Source organism: Hyperolius riggenbachi, chromosome 8, assembly GCF_040937935.1.
Source record: "Hyperolius riggenbachi isolate aHypRig1 chromosome 8, aHypRig1.pri, whole genome shotgun sequence".
Classification (NCBI taxonomy): domain Eukaryota; kingdom Metazoa; phylum Chordata; class Amphibia; order Anura; family Hyperoliidae; genus Hyperolius; species Hyperolius riggenbachi.
The window spans coordinates 146,682,732-146,699,369 of record NC_090653.1 but is presented as its reverse complement, the minus strand read 5'-3'; the positions used below and the strand labels follow the sequence as shown (position 1 = coordinate 146,699,369).

The 16,638-nt window shown below is 45.3% G+C and overlaps 1 long non-coding RNA gene across 1 annotated transcript in view; it reads left to right on the top strand.

Annotated features, from left to right (window-relative positions):
- Positions 1 to 13,765, top strand: part of LOC137528337 (uncharacterized) — an 85,690-nt gene extending 71,925 nt beyond the window's left edge. The window contains exons 2-3 of the long non-coding RNA XR_011023368.1: positions 12,181 to 12,440; positions 13,597 to 13,765. This is a non-coding gene — a long non-coding RNA (uncharacterized lncRNA). The remainder of the gene's footprint in view (positions 1 to 12,180; positions 12,441 to 13,596) is intronic.
- The last annotated feature ends 2,873 nt before the right edge of the window (positions 13,766 to 16,638 follow it).

Genomic DNA, 16,638 nt, shown 5'->3' with positions numbered 1-16,638 from the left:
AAAAATACACCACAAAACACATTATACTACTTCTTCTGAGTACGGCGATACCACATGTGTGACACTTTTTTGCAGCCTAACTGTGCTAAGGGGCCCAAAGTCCAATGAGTACCTTTAGGATTTCACAGGTCATTTTGAGACATTTGGGTTCAAGACGACTACTCACGGTTTAGGGCCCCTAAAATGCCAGGGCAGTATTGGAACCCCACAAATGACCCCATTCTAGAAAGAAGACACCCCAAGGTATTCCGTTAGGAGTATGGTGAGTTCATAGAAGATTTTATTTTTTGTCACAAGTTAGCGGAAATTGATATGTATTGTTTTTTTTTTCACAAAGTGTCATTTTCCGCTAACTTGTGACAAAAAAAAAATCTTCTATGAACTCACCATACCCCTAACGGAATACCTTGGGGTGTCTTCATTCTAAAATGGGGTCACTTGTGGGGTTCCTATACTGCCCTGGCATTTTAGGGGCCCTAAACCGTGAGGAGTAGTCTAGAATCCAAATGCCTCAAAATGACCTGTGAATAGGACGTTAGGCCCCTTAGCGCACCTAGGTTGCAAAAAAGTGTCACACATGTGGTATCGCCGTACTCAGAAGAAGTAGTATAATGTGTTTTGAGGTGTATTTTTATACATACCCATGCTGGGCGGGAGAAATCTCTCTGTAAATGGACAATTGTGTGTAAAAAAAATCAAATAATTGTCATTTACAGAGATATTTCTCCCACCTAGCATCTGTATGTGTAAAAATACACCCCAAAACACATTATACTACTTCTCCTGAGTACGGCGGTACCACATGTGTGGCACTTTCTTGCACCCTAAGTGCGCTAAGGGGCCCAAAGTCCAATGAGTACCTTTAGGATTTCACAGGTCATTTTGCGACATTTGGTTTCAAGACTACTCCTCACGGTTTAGGGCCCCTAAAATGCCAGGGCAGTATAGGAACCCCACAAATGACCCCATTTTAGAAAGAAGACACCCCAAGGTATTCCGTTAGGAGTATGGTGAGTTCATAGAAGATTTTATTTTTGTCACAAGTTAGCAGAAAATGACACTTTGTGAAAATAAACAATTAAAATCAATTTCCGCTAACTTGTGACAAAAAAAAAAAATCTTCTATGAACTCACCATCCTCCTAATGGAATACCTTGGGGTGTCTTCCTTCTAAAATGGGGTAATTTGTGGGATTCCTATACTGTCCTGGCATTTTAGGGGCCCTAAACCGTGAGGAGCAGTCTTGAAACGAAATTTCTCAAAATGACCTGTGAAATCCTAAAGGTACTCATTGGACTTTGGGCCCCTTAGCGCAGTTAGGGTGCAAAAAAGTGCCACACATGTGGTATCGCCGTACTCAGGAGAAGTAGTATAATGTGTTTTGGGGTGTATTTTTCCACATACCCATGCTGAGTGGGAGAAATATCTCTATAAATTGACAATTGTGTGTTAAAAAAAGAAAACAATTGTCATTTACGGAGATATTTCTCCCACCCAGCATGGGTATGTGTAAAAATACACCCCAAAACACATTATACTACTTCTCCTGAGTACGGCAATACCACATGTGTGGCACTTTTTTGCAGCCTAACTGCGCTAAGGGGCCCAAAGTCCAATGAGCATCTTTAGGCTTTACAGGGGTGCTTACAATTAGGCACCCCCCAAAATGCCAGGACAGTGAACACACCCCACAAATGACCCCATTTTGGAAAGTAGACACTTCAAGGTATTCAGAGAGGAGCATAGTGAGTCCGTGGCAGATTTCATTTTTTTTTGTCGCAAGTTAGAAGAAATGGAAACTTTTTTTTTTTTTTTTTTTTGTTACAAAGTGTCATTTTCCGCTAACTTGTGACAAAAAATAAAATCTTCTATGAACTCACCATGCCTCTCACTGAATACTTTGGGATGTCTTCTTTCCAAAATGGGGTCATTTGGGGGGTATTTGTACTATCCTGGAATTTTAGCCCCTCATGAAACCTGACAGGTGCGCAGAAAAGTCAGAGATGCTTGAAAATGGGAAAATTCACTTTTTGCACCATAGTTTGTAAACGCTATAACTTTTACCCAATCCAATAAATATACACTGAATGGGTTTTTTTTTATCAAAGACATGTAGCAGAATAACTTTCGCGCTCAAATGTATAGGAAATTTTACTTTATTTGAAAACTGTCAGCACAGAAAGTTAAAAAAGTCATTTTTTTGACAAAATTCATGTCTTTTTTGATGAATATAATAAAAACTAAAACTCGCAGCAGCAATCAAATAGCACCGAAAGAAAGCTGTATTAGTGACAAGAAAAGGAGGTAGAATTCATTTAGGTGGTAGGTTGTATGACTGAGCAATAAACCGTGAAAGCTGCAGTGGTCCGAATGGAAAAAAAGGCTCTGGTCCTTAAGGGGTTTTATGACTGCAGTCCTTAAGTGGTTAAGGACCCAAGCAATTTTCCCCTTTCAGTGCTCCTCTTTCATTCGCTAATAACTTTATTACTACTTATCACAACAAAATGATCTATATCTTGTTTTTCCCCACCAATTTGCTTTCTTTGGGTGGTACATTTTGCTAAGAATTATTTTATTCTAAATGCATTTTAATGGGAATAAGAAAAAAAAATTCACTCAGTTTTCGGCCATTATAGTTTTAAAATAAAACGTTCTACTGTGGGTACAACCAATACAACATATTTATCCATTTGTCCCAGTTATTTCAACATTTTAAAATATTTCCCAAGTGCAATGCATGGCGACAATATTATATTTGGAAATAAAGGTATATTTTTATGTTTTGCATCCATCACTAATTACAAGCCCATATTTGCAAAAATAACAGTATTATACCCAACACAACACATACACAATATACACAACATACATTTTAAAAAAGTTCAGTCGAGGTGTAACTAGAAATCACTGGGGCCCCCTGCAAACCCCCCCTCCATGGCACGCTTAGGACCGTTTTTGGGGAACAGGAGGGGTCGCAGCATCAGGAGAGAGCATGGTTGCACATAGGCGGGTAGGAGGACAGTCCCCCCACCTCCCTCACCTTAGGCTCTCCCCTCAACGTACTCCCCTTCTGCAATTATCAGTGGCAGCAACGGTGGTTTAAACAGGAAGAAGCGTCAGAAACTTAGAGTGGAACTTCCTGCACGTGGAATGCATGGATGTATGTGTTCTTTCCTGCCCGCCGTGCTCCCACTGTTAATTGCAGGAGGGGAGCACACTGAGGGGAGAGCCCAAGGTGAGGTGGGGACCGCCCCCCCCCTCCACCGATGTGCGGCTATGCTCTCTCCTCATGCTGTGACCCCCTTGTGCCCCCCAAAATGGCCCTGAGTGGGCCCCCAGGGTGCAGGGGCTGCATCTTCTATTGTTACACCCCTGAGTTCAGTCCCTAAGGTAACTATTTATGTATTTTTTTAAATGTCATTTTTTTTAATACATGCAAATATTTTGCTTTGGTAACTATGGGAGAGTGTGGGAGGTGACGGGTTAATTTTAATGTGAAATGTATGTATTAGTGTGTAATGTAATGTTTTAGGGTGTACTTTACTTTTTAGCCACTAGTAACCCTACATTTATTCCTTTGTGTACTGAACAGTACATAGAGGAAGTAACCCGTGTATGTGCTACTTTCATTATTGCAATGAACGCAGACATCTGGCGATCACTAGTGTTGGGCGAACAGTGTTCGCCACTGTTCGGGTTCTGCAGAACATCACCCTGTTCGGGTGATGTTCGAGTTCGGCCGAACACCTGACGGTGCTCGGCCAAACCGTTCGGCCATATGGCCGAACTAAGAGCGCATGGCCGAACGTTCCCCGAACGTTCGGCTAGCGCTGTGATTGGCCGAACGGGTCACGTGGTTCGGACCCGAACGCGCTCTGATTGGCCGAACGGTCACGTGGTTCGGGTAAATAAATACCCGAACCACGTCATATCTCCGCCATTTGTCTGTGGGTTTAGCTTTGGGTAGGCAGGCAGGGTAGTTCGCGCTCCAGCCACGCTAGCCAGGGTCCCCCCTGTCATTGTGTCACTGCTGGGAACAGTAGTACACCGCTTGCTCAGCCACACTATATAGCATTCTGTTTACTGCCACTCTGTGTACCTCGCTCAGCCACACTATATAGCATTCTGTTTACTGCCACTCTGTGTCTGCTGGGAATAGTAGTACACCGCTTGCTCAGCCACACTATATAGCATTCTGTTTACTGCCACTCTGTGTACCTCGCTCAGCCACACTATATAGCATTCTGTTTACTGCCACTCTGTGTCTGCTGGGAATAGTGGTACACCGCTCGCTCAGCCACACTATATAGCATTCTGTTCACTGTTCTGTGTCTGCTTGGAATAGTGGTACACCGCTCGCTCAGCCACACTATATAGCATTCTGTTTACTGTTCTGTGTCTGCTGGGAATAGTGGTACACCGCTCGCTCAGCCACACTATATAGCATTCTGTTTACTGTTCTGTGTCTGCTGGGAATAGTGGTACACCGCTCGCTCAGCCACACTATATAGCATTCTGTGCACTGTTCTGTGTCTGCTGGGAATAGTGGTACACCGCTCGCTCAGCCACACTATATAGCATTCTGTTCACTGTTCTGTGTCTGCTGGGAATAGTGGTACACCGCTCGCTCAGCCACACTATATAGCATTCTGTTTACTGTTCTGTGTCTGCTGGGAATAGTGGTACACCGCTCGCTCATCCACACTATATAGCATTCTGTTCACTGTTCTGTGTCTGCTGGGAATAGTGGTACACCGCCCGCTCAGCCACACTATATAGCATTCTGTTCACTGTTCTGTGTCTGCTGGGAATAGTGGTACACCGCTCGCTCAGCCACACTATATAGCATTCTGTTCACTGTTCTGTGTCTGCTGGGAACAGTAGTACACCGCTCGCTCAGCCAGAGTATATAGCATTGTGTTTACTGCCACTCTGTGTACACCGCTCAGCCAGACTATATACCATTGTTTACTGACACTCTGTGTACACCGCTCAGCCAGACTATATACCATTGTTTACTGACACTCTGTGTACACCGCTCAGCCAGACTATATACCATTGTTTACTGCCACTCTGATTCTGCTGGGAACAGTAGTACACCGCTCGCTCAGCCAGACTATATAGCATTGTGTTTACTGCCACTCTGTGTACACCGCTCAGCCAGACTATATACCATTGTTTACTGACACTCTGTGTACACCGCTCAGCCAGACTATATACCATTGTTTACTGAAACTCTGTGTACACCGCTCAGCCAGACTATATACCATTGTTTACTGCCACTCTGATTCTGCTGGGAACAGTAGTACACCGCTCGCTCAGCCAGACTATATACCATTGTTTACTGACACTATATAGCAGACTATATAGCATTGTGTGTACACCGCTCAGCCAGACTATATACCATTGTTTACTGACACTCTGTGTACACCGCTCAGCCAGACTATATACCATTGTTTACTGCCACTCTGATTCTGCTGGGAACAGTAGTACACCGCTCGCTCAGCCAGACTATATACCATTGTTTACTGACACTCTGTGTACACCGCTCAGCCAGACTATATACCATTGTTTACTGCCACTCTGATTCTGCTGGGAACAGTAGTACACCGCTCGCTCAGCCAGACTATATACCATTGTTTACTGACACTATATAGCAGACTATATAGCATTGTGTGTACACCGCTCAGCCAGACTATATACCATTGTTTACTGACACTCTGTGTACACCGCTCAGCCAGACTATATACCATTGTTTACTGCCACTCTGATTCTGCTGGGAACAGTAGTACACCGCTCGCTCAGCCAGACTATATACCATTGTTTACTGACACTCTGTGTACACCGCTCAGCCAGACTATATACCATTGTTTACTGCCACTCTGATTCTGCTGGGAACAGTAGTACACCGCTCGCTCAGCCAGACTATATAGCATTGTGTTTACTGCCACTCTGTGTACACCGCTCAGCCACACTATATAGCATTGCGTACTCTGCCAGTCAGTGTGTATATTGCTGGGATCAGTAATACTCCACTCACCGTCAACCACTATATGAGCTCAACATGAGTTCCCCAGAGACCTCCGCTGTGAGCAGCACTCCCAACAACAGCAACAGCCAACGCCCCACGCAAGCTATAACATCCACCCCAGCAGCCAGTGGTCAGCAGCAGCCCTCCCCGGAGGAGAACGTTGTGTCCATCAGTCCGTCGCCAGAGCGATTAATGAGGGCTGCCATTGAGGAGATGATGGGGCCTGATGTGGAGGAGGAGGTCTGGCTCAGGCCAGCATCCCAAGTTAATGTTGAGGACGATGAGGGGTCTGTGTCTGGGGATGTTGGGGTGGCAGAGGTGGTGGGTGGGTCAGACTCAGGAGAAGAGTTGTATGATGAGGATGATGATCGGGACCATCTGTATGTGCCTCAGAGTCCGACCCCGGAAAACATGTTGTATCGTGTGTTTAGGTACTAAAATCTGCGTTCCCTCCCAGTAGTGTTGGGCGAACAGTGTTTGCCACTGTTCGGGTTCTGCAGAACATCACCCTGTTCGGGGTGACTATATAGCAGACTATATAGCATTGTGTTTAATGCCACTCTGTGTACACGGCTCAGCCACACTATATAGCATTGTGTTTACTTCCACTCTGTGTCTGCTGGGAACAGTAGTACACCGCTCACCCGCCACTGTATAGCATTGTGCTCTGTGTCACTGCTGACAATAGTGGTACACCGCTCACCCACCACTGTATAGCATTTCTGTACTGCCACTGTACTGCTGCCAGTCAGCGTGTACTTTAAGGATAAGTGAAATGAGGAAGAAATCCGGTGAAAGAGGGAGGGGCAAGGGAAGAGGTGTTTCCCCTGACGGTTCACGTACAGGCCACAGGGGAGCACCCAAGAAAACCCACTCAATACTGCCCATGTTGTCCAGGACAACAACCCTCACAGATCCAAAAGAACAGGACCAGATAATTACTTGGATGACCTCTCAAGCGTCCAGCAGTGGGTTAAGCAGCACCAGCACATCACGCACGAGGTCCGAGTCCTCAGCCAGTTAAAGTCTGGGCTTTCTTTGAAGACTGCACTGAGGATGTTACCATGGCGATTTGCAAGGTGTGCAAGACCCGCCTGAGCAGGGGGAAAAGTATTAACAACCTCTCCACCACCAGCATGAGCCGCCACATTCTATCCAAACATCCCACTCTGTGGGCAAACGCGGCAGGACAGGGTACCACCAGCAACACTGCCTCCCTTGGGTTCACCAGACTCACCACCAGACCCGCCTCAGCAGCAGCAGTAGCCCAGCCATTGCGTGGTTCACAACATTCACAAACATCAGACGATGCTGACACTGTCACTTTCCGGACTAGTGCTCTTGAGGTCTCCCAGTGTGCATCAAACACAACAACCAACAGCCCTTCGGTGTGCAGCGCTACGGTTGAGTTGTCTGTCTCTGAGATGTTTGAGCACAAGAGGAAATTGCCAGCAAATGACCCCCGGGCCGTGGCAGTAACAGCCAGCCAGCATAGCCAAGCTTCTGGCCTGCGAAATGCTGCCATATCGAGTGGTGGAGACAAACAGCTTCAAGGGCATGATGTCAGTGGCCATCCCACGTTACGTTGTTCCCAGCCGCTACCACTTTGCGCGCTCTGCAGTGCCTGAGTTGCATGAGCACGTGGTCAGCTAAATAACCCGAAGCTTGAAGAATGCCGTTGCCTGCAAGGTTCACCTCACCACTGACACCTGGACGAGTGCGTTCGGCCAGGGTCGATACATCTCCCTTACCGCGCACTGGGTGAACCTTGTGGAGCCTGGCAGCGATTCCTCACCTGCTACGGCGCGGGTGTTGCCCACGCCGCAAACAGCTGGATAACAACAGCAGCACCTACCTCTCTGACTCCTTCTCCTCCAACGCATCTCAAAGCTGTACCTCATCCGGAAATGCTAACCCAGCACCAGCAGCAGTAGGATCGTGGAAGCAGTGCAGCACAGCTGTTGGCATGCGTCAGCAAGCGTTGCTGAAGCTGATCTGCCTTGGGGATAAGCAGCACACAGGGGAGGAAATTTGGAGGGGAATAAAGGAACAGACGGATTTGTGGCTGGCACCGCTGGACCTGAAACCGGGCATGAAGCTAGACACCTGGCACGAACTGGCAATGTACGCAATAGAGGTGCTGGCTTGCCCGGCAGCCAGCGTTATGTCGGAACGCTGTTTCAGTGCTGCCGGAGGCATCATCACAGATCGGCGTATCCGCCTCTCCACAGAAAATGCAGACCGTCTGACTCAAATTAAAATGAATCAATCCTGGATTGGAAACGACTACGCAACACTCCTGGACCCCAACCAAGTAACATGACCGATGAACATCTGGGATGGTTTAGCGTTTCCGGTCCCTGTTTATTGAACCTCTCATCTGTATTACATTTATGACTGCATGGCGGCAAAAAGCATTGCTGCTATATCCGCACGCTTTTTGTCCTCATGCAAGGCCTGGGTTGTTGTGTCTCACAAAGCGTGGCCTTCTCCTCCTGCGCCTCCTCCTGTTCCATCACGTGTGCTGCTGCTGCTGCTGCTGCTGCTGCTGCTGGGTTACCGTTGCCGGTCCCTGTTTATGGAACCTCTTATCTTTATTACATTTATGACTACATGGCGGTACAAAGCATGCTATCCGCACGCTTTTTGTCCTCATGCAAGGCCTGGGTTGTTGTGTCTCACAAAGCGTGGCCTTCTCCTCCTGCGCCTCCTCCTGTTCCATCACGTGTGCTGCTGCTGCTGCTGCTGCTGCTGGGTTACCGTTGCCGGTCCCTGTTTATGGAACCTCTTATCTTTATTACATTTATGACTACATGGCGGTACAAAGCATGCTATCCGCACGCTTTTTGTCCTCATGCAAGGCCTGGGTTGTTGTGTCTCACAAAGCGTGGCCTTCTCCTCCTGCGCCTCCTCCTGTTCCATCACGTGTGCTGCTGCTGCTGCTGCTGCTGGGTTAGCGTTGCCGCGTGGTCCCTGTTTATTGAACCTCTTATCTTTATTACATTTATGACTACATGGCGGTACAAAGCATGCTATCCGCACGCTTTTTGTCCTCATGCAAGGCCTGGGTTGTTGTGTCTCACAAAGCGTGGCCTTCTCCTCCTGCGCCTCCTCCTGTTCCATCACGTGTGCTGCTGCTGGGTTAGCGTTGCCGCGTGGTCCCTGTTTATTGAACCACTTATCTTTATTACATTTATGACTGCATGGTGGTACAAAGCATGCTATCCGCACGCTTCTTGTCCTCATGCAAGGCCTGGGTTGTTGTGTCTCAAAGCGTGGCCTTCTCCTCCTGCGCCACCCTCCTCCTGTTCCATCACGTGTGCTGCTGCTGGGTTAGCATTACCGGTCCCTTTTCCTGGAACCTCTTATATGTATTACATTTATGACTGCATGCCGACAAAAAGCATGTTACCTGTGCAAAGAAAACAGACATTTCCCGCATTTAAAAGACAGTTTTCCCTTTGAAACTTTAAAATCGATTTTCTCAAAAACTATAAGCTCTTTTTGCTAAATTTTTTTTTCCTCTTGTACCCACTCCCAAGGTGCACATACCCTGTAAATTTGGGGTATGTAGCATGTAAGGAGGCTTTACAAACCACAAAAGTTCGGGTCCCCATTGACTTCCATTATGTTCGGAGTTCGGGTCGAACACCCGAACATCGCGGCCATGTTCGGCCTGTTCGGCCCGAACCCGAACATCTAGATGTTCGCCCAACACTAGCGATCACTGACACTTATATACACTTTCCGAAGAAGTACCAGGGAAATTGATATATACACTATTGTCTAATTAAAGATGGGCCCTTAATAGTACATGTATAAAAGCAATAAAAGGGTAATTTTATTCAATATTAAAAACCAATATCTGTACAGGTTTACACTCTATAGAGTTGTCACTGTACCATAATGCATTGCAAACAGTTACACTGTCCACCACTGGGTCGGTCAAAACTGGGTTAAAAAAGAGCTATAAAGGGGGGTCTTTGCCCATCCCCCAATGCTCATGAATTTGCAAATGAGCGTGGTGTGGCTATCCCCAAATAGTTCCCCCACAGATAATCAGACCTGACAACAGTCGTATGGCCAGCAGAATCTAGAGTAACGTATGCACAGTATATAGCTGTGTCAGTGCCCACTCTCTAGGCCCTTAGATACAGGACAGTGGAAAGATAGGGGGTCCTCAAACAGGAACAGCGATACTTAAGAGGTGCTCATATTATATACAGTGCAGCCTAACTCTCGACCGGTTTCACCCTTATGGCTTCATCAGGAGGTGATAATAAGTGCAGACAAACATATTTACAATATATACATAGATTCCCCCCACCACTGTACACAGACAGAGTGTCCCCCTAAACACTGCCAATAGCCCAAGTCAGAGCTGGATAACACTGTTTGCACAGCGTTTAAATATGGCCGACTAGATGTTCAGTCCTGCTCCCCAACCAGAGGATTGGCCCACAGACATTATACCGTCATCCATAGTGCGGGATAGGGATATAGTCTCACCTTTATTATCATATGGTGAACACTTGTAACCCCAGCAGCTGTATACTGCATCCCCATCGGATACATCGTTATGTCTTCCGTGTAACGGAGGCGGCGGGTGACATCACTTCCGCCTACCTCACTTCTGGTCGGCGCTCAGCACCCGTGTTACTATGGAAACACAGATGCCCACTGAGTAGGAGGCATCTGTGCTTAATGGCCACACCTCTGATGAGGCTTACCAGACTGGTTTGTATGGACATACGTCAGATGCGCCACCCCTCTGGTGCTTTGTCTATACGTTGTTATAACAACCACCACACTCCCCACACTTATACATGTACTATTAAGGGCCAGACAATAGTGTATAGATCACTGACACTGGCACTTAGAATGGTGAATGGAAACTGTTCCCATTCACCGATATCCGTACTAACGGTGCAGTAACTAGTTAAGGGACCTGCTCGGCCTGGATTCAGGTAACAGGAAGCAGGGCAGAATATATATATATATATATATATATATGAATATATATATATATATATATATATATATATATATATATACATATATATATATATATATACTGTGTATATGTATATATATATATATATATAAAATTTGTGTATATGTATATATGTGTGTATATGTATGTATATATATGTATGTATATGTATATATATATATATTATACCATATATACTCAAGTATAAGCCGACCAATCCCCCCTCCCCCCCCCCCCCCCCCCAACACACACACACGTTTACTTAAAAAATGAGAAAAAAATCATTGACTCAAGTATAAGGTATAAACCCCTTACTGCTAATACTAAAAAAAACAGCAATCTGCTTGATAGGCTTACATGTAGCAGCAGAACCATATACAGATTGCTCTCTGCTCTTTATTGGGCACATGGCTGCAGATTAATGTCCTTTAGATGGCCGTATGCCTCCTTTTGCAGTTGGTTACCTTTTAAGGATAAACCCTTTTAAGGATAATTATAATAAATGAACCACAAACTGGCCCCTAATTAATATTAGTTTGAATCCTTTTGTAATTCTGCTCCACTGCAGAGACTGTATGGCTTCTTGATTATCTATACTGTAGGAATACTATGGATTCAGGACACCGATAGTTATAAAATGATTATTAAATCATGGGGTGCGGAGTTAGAAAGCAAAGGAAGAGGTTGGGGAAGCCGGTAGCTGCCTCAGTCCTATTACAGTGCATCAGTAATTAGCACAGCACTGTGTGGTGTCTTTTCTTACCGGCCGTGTGCCGCTAAATGTCACCTTTGTAGCTGTTCCCTCTCAATGGCTGCATGTCCCCTCAGCACGTACAGAGCACTCTCTGCTCTGTACCGTGGCTGTATAAAAGGAATGGCCATTAGATTACCGCATGCCGCCTCTCGCCAGACCAGAGCAGGATGTGACGCATATACTCTGTGTTCCTCCCGAGTGTCCCCCGGGATAAGCACAGCACTCACTAAGTGTGTTAACCCCTCCCTTTTTGTTAATATGTCGTAGTACAGTAGAATTATGTATCTCTCTGAAATAGGCTGGTACAAGAGTGTGTATAATAAGTTCAATGTATCAGGCACTTTAAGGCTCATCAATAAAGTTTTAAATATTCTCTTTGTCTCTTTTCTCTGTTTACTCTAGGAGGATGGGATGACCCAGCCGGCTGCGTTACGCTGCTATGGAAACAGACCAGCATGAGACACAGAGCCCAGCCTGTTGATACCCCCGGTGGAAAGCATGCGAGATCTGGTGACGTCACGGGATTTTAGAACCGTGACGCGATTGGAGGAAATCTCCTGCTTACCCCGAAAGCGGCGGGTTTAGCTTGCGGTGTGCGCTGGGGGCTCGGAGCGGCGATGCTGATCTGGCAACCACTCGGCAACAAGCCGGAAACGGCGTGGGTGAGTCCCTCCCTCTTTTCATCTGATTATCTGCATTACTGTTATGTATGTATGTATGTTGTCACTAGGCATTGGTTGGTCTCTGAGGAAGCAAGCATTGCCAGCTTGCGAAACGGCTGTTAGACCTGTTGCCTGATTTATGGTGTCTGTCACTGGATGGGATGAAATAAATTAGCATTTGCAACCTAGCTGGTGCCGGTATCTCTCCCCTTTTGCTGCACAGCACAGCGCTTTGCTGTTTCCTTGCTTACCGGTTTTGGCCGTTTCCTCTCTAGCTTGTAAGTTGCAGTCTCTCGCAGTGACTCATCTGCAGTGATCATAGTGACGAGAGACTGGGACTTACAAGCAAGAGGGAAAACATTGCTGCTGGGACCGGTAACTAAAGGAACCAGAAAGTGCTGTGCTTATGCCGAGGGACATTTGGGAGGAACACAGCGTGTATGCATCAAATCCTGCTCTAGTCTGGCGGAGAACAGAACTGTAATCTAACGGCCATTCCTTTTATACAACCACGGTACATAGCAGAGAGTACTCTGTATGTGCCGAGGGGACATGCAGCCTTCCAGGGGGGAGGGGGGGCGGGGGTCAGCAACAAAGGTGATTCGAGTATAAGGCAAAGACCCCCACTTTGGGACCACTTTTTTGGTCCCAAGAATTTGGCTTACACTCGAGTATATACGGTGTGTATATATATATATATATATATATATATATATATATATATATATATATATAATCTTAAAATTTTGTGCAATAAAGTTTACTGACTGAGGTCAAGAGATTTTGTTTTATGAAAGTGTGAAACTTTGGACCCGACAATGTCATTGAGCCCTGTCACTCTGTGATTGAAATATTCATAAAGCATACTTATGAGTTATGAAGCACCCTGTTAACACTTCACTTATTACTTGCAAGATTACAGAACTGTTGAAGAGAAGTTAAATTAATAGCTTGAACAATATAATTCTAATTAGCTATTTAAGTGAGCAAATGACAAAATCTGTGACTTAATAAGCGTAATAGTCTGTGACAAAATTACATAGCAATCTTGGAGGCTGTTTGTGTTTAGTCATTTTAATATAAGAACTGTTAGAAATGTTAATTGGATTTAGAGTGAAAATACGTAACTGTATTATAATGTTTGATCACTTTCCAGGGTTTAGGCTGAATTTAGCTTGCTTTAGCACTCTGACTGAGAGGTTAAATGGATTGGACAATTGTCATTCTTTGGTGATTTGCTTCGATCTTTAACAGCCCACAGAAATCAATCTTAATATCAGCATCTCCTGCAAGAACATTATTGGATACCCCCATTTAAATTGTCACCAGAAAAGGCAAGAAAACTGCCAGAAGAATTTAGCTATGTGCTAACAAAAAATAAATAAAATAAACAAAAAAAGTCTTATTTCACTTATTGTCCAAACTACTGTACAGTAACACATAACATAATGAAATTATGCATGTCATCTTCTAAAGAAAATGGTTTACATTAGTTGTCATCTATTTTTTTTTCTGTGAGATGAAACTCATAAATCAATACGAAAAAAATGTACTACATCCCTTCAAGTGAACCTGAGGTCAGAGGGATATGGAGGCTGCCATATTCATTTGCTTTTAAACAACACTAGTTGGCTAGCAGTCCTTCTGGTCAATTTGGCTGAAGTAGTGTCCGAATAACACCAGAAACAAGCATGCAGTAACCTTATGCATGCTTGTTCAGGGTCTATGGCTGAAAGTATTAGAGGCAGAGGATCAGCAGGGCAGCCAGGCAAATGGTATTGCTTAAAAGAAAATAAATATTGCAGCTTCCATATCCCTTTCACCTTAAGTTCACGTTAAAGGAATCATCCGCAAACTTAAAGTGAACCTCCAGACTAAAAATCTACTGAGCAGCACTGAAAAGGCTTGGTGTTTCTTTAACAGTTTCACAGCATCAGAACTTGGTTTTTCTTACATAAGCCTTATTTTTAGCTTTACAAAAGCTAAGCTCCGCCCCATCAAAGAAAACGTTTTCTCTGATGCTGTGCAAAGCATGATGGGATTTCCTATGTTGTTATTCACGTTGCCTAGCAACTGGGAGGGGTGATCAGGACACAGGACAGTTGGAACTGCGTCTCATGCTCCCTGTCACCTCCTTTCAACCAAAAAGATGGCTGCCCTCATGAAATCACAAATATTTGCCTGTTCTTTTAAAACAGGGTGGGTAAGAGATTATATTACCTATCTATTTTAATTAACATAACTAATGTAACTTAATGACAGTATGTTTGTTTAGGCTGAAGTTCCTCTTTATTAACAAATCTGATTCACTTACCTGGGGCTTTCTCCAGCCCCTCGCAGCTGTCTGTCCCACGGTGAGCGCTCCATACGCAGCTGCCATCCCAGGCTCCCCTCACGGTGCAGAGGACGACCTCGAGGTTGTCCTTACTGCGCTTGCGTGAAGCGCCGCTGTCAATCAAGCCCACGTTGTCAGCAGCATACTGCGCGCGACAACGTGGGCTTGACTCTGAATTATCTACAAAGGTTACTATTGTGCACATTTGTAGATAATTCCAAGAAACATTTTTCACTAGTTTGTGAGTGTTTTGTTGCAATTAGGGGTGCAATCAGCAGGTGTGGCTGTGATTCCTGATGGGGGTAAAAATGGCTTAGCACGTTAATCACGGTGTCCTTGCAATTAGCAAAATGCATGTGCTTCAAAAATGTGATTTGAAGTGCATGCAGTGTGGAAGGGCCCTTAAATGAACTACAAGTGCAGTTTATAGCAAACATCCAGTCGTTCTTTTAAAGTGTTAGGACCTGTTAAAACTATAGACTCTACTGTATTATTCTACAGATCACAATCACATGATATATTTCGTAATTTTTAAGTGTCTGACTGCTGGGCAGGGATAATAGGGGGTGATATTTTACAACTGCTCTCTGTGAACTGTAAAACAAAAAATGAAAGTGACACCTAATCATGTAATGTTTGTCTTTGTGCCCCTCCATCTAATCCTTCCCCTGCTTCTCCCAGTTACGATGTTTCCCATCTGCCACCCTTTACTTTCCAATCAATATGCCCATTATTTGCTTGCTGTACCCTAGCCATTCTCTTCTGTTCTCCAGTCACTGCCCCCTACCTGCTACCCCCTAATCCCTCTTTCATCAGTGGTTACTGCAGGAGAGATTGTCCACATGATGAAAAGCCACACAAGAATAATCAGCCTGGTGCACCTTAAAAGGGTTCTGTGGGGGGGAGGGGGGGGGGGGGTTGAAGATAAAAACAGACACTTACCTGGGGCTTCTATTACCCTCTGTAGCAGTAATGTCCCATGCCCTCCTCCTCCAATCTGCCGTTACCCGCTGCCAGCACTGGGCAATTATTTGTCTAAGAAGACGAATAATGCGCGCTCCTGTTCGCGTCATTGGACGCTTACTGCGCAGGCGCGGTACAGAGTTTTCTTGTACTGCTCATGCGCAGTAAACCTCTGATGCCGCAATACAGACAGGCAACTGATATTGCGTAAAAGGAAATAAATATGGCGGCCTCTGTATAACTCTCACCTCGGGTTCACTTTAAATAGTATAGATAGGGATTGTCCTAAAATCAGAAGTTTCTGAGAAGAAGAACTTCGTATAAGCAGGAAGGTGTCGTCCATGGGACGCCCTCCTGTATCTGTCCAAAATTAAACAATATAAAAAAATTAGTGGTTCCCCACATTGCTAAATGCCTGATCCCACTACAATGTAAATTGAGGTATGTCCCAACCGTTAAGGACTGGTGTAATAAACAATGGAGAAGCAGCTGCGGGGAACAGCGCTACCACCGCAGCTGCCTCCAGCTCTCTGCCTAGCAATGTATCCGTGCCTCAGGCGTCTAGCACACCAAGGACGGGTCTGTCAGCTGCACATAAGGTTGCATTGTCACAGACAGGACCTTTATGCGGGAAGGAGGGGCGTGTCAGCTGACCGGCCGGTCGGCTGACGTCAGAGGAGACTCTCGCCGCTCCTCATTGGCTGATAGGAGGGGGCGTGCCAAAGGGGTCTCCTCTGCTTCATAAGCCCAGTTGAATCACTCGCAACTTGTCTGCTGTTGCGAATACTTTGTGTTAGCGCTCAGACCTTAGATAGTTCCGGTGTGCTTTGATCCGGGAGGAAACCAAGGATTTCACACAAGATAGGAATTATTTGATAGCGATTACGTTACTTCTTTACT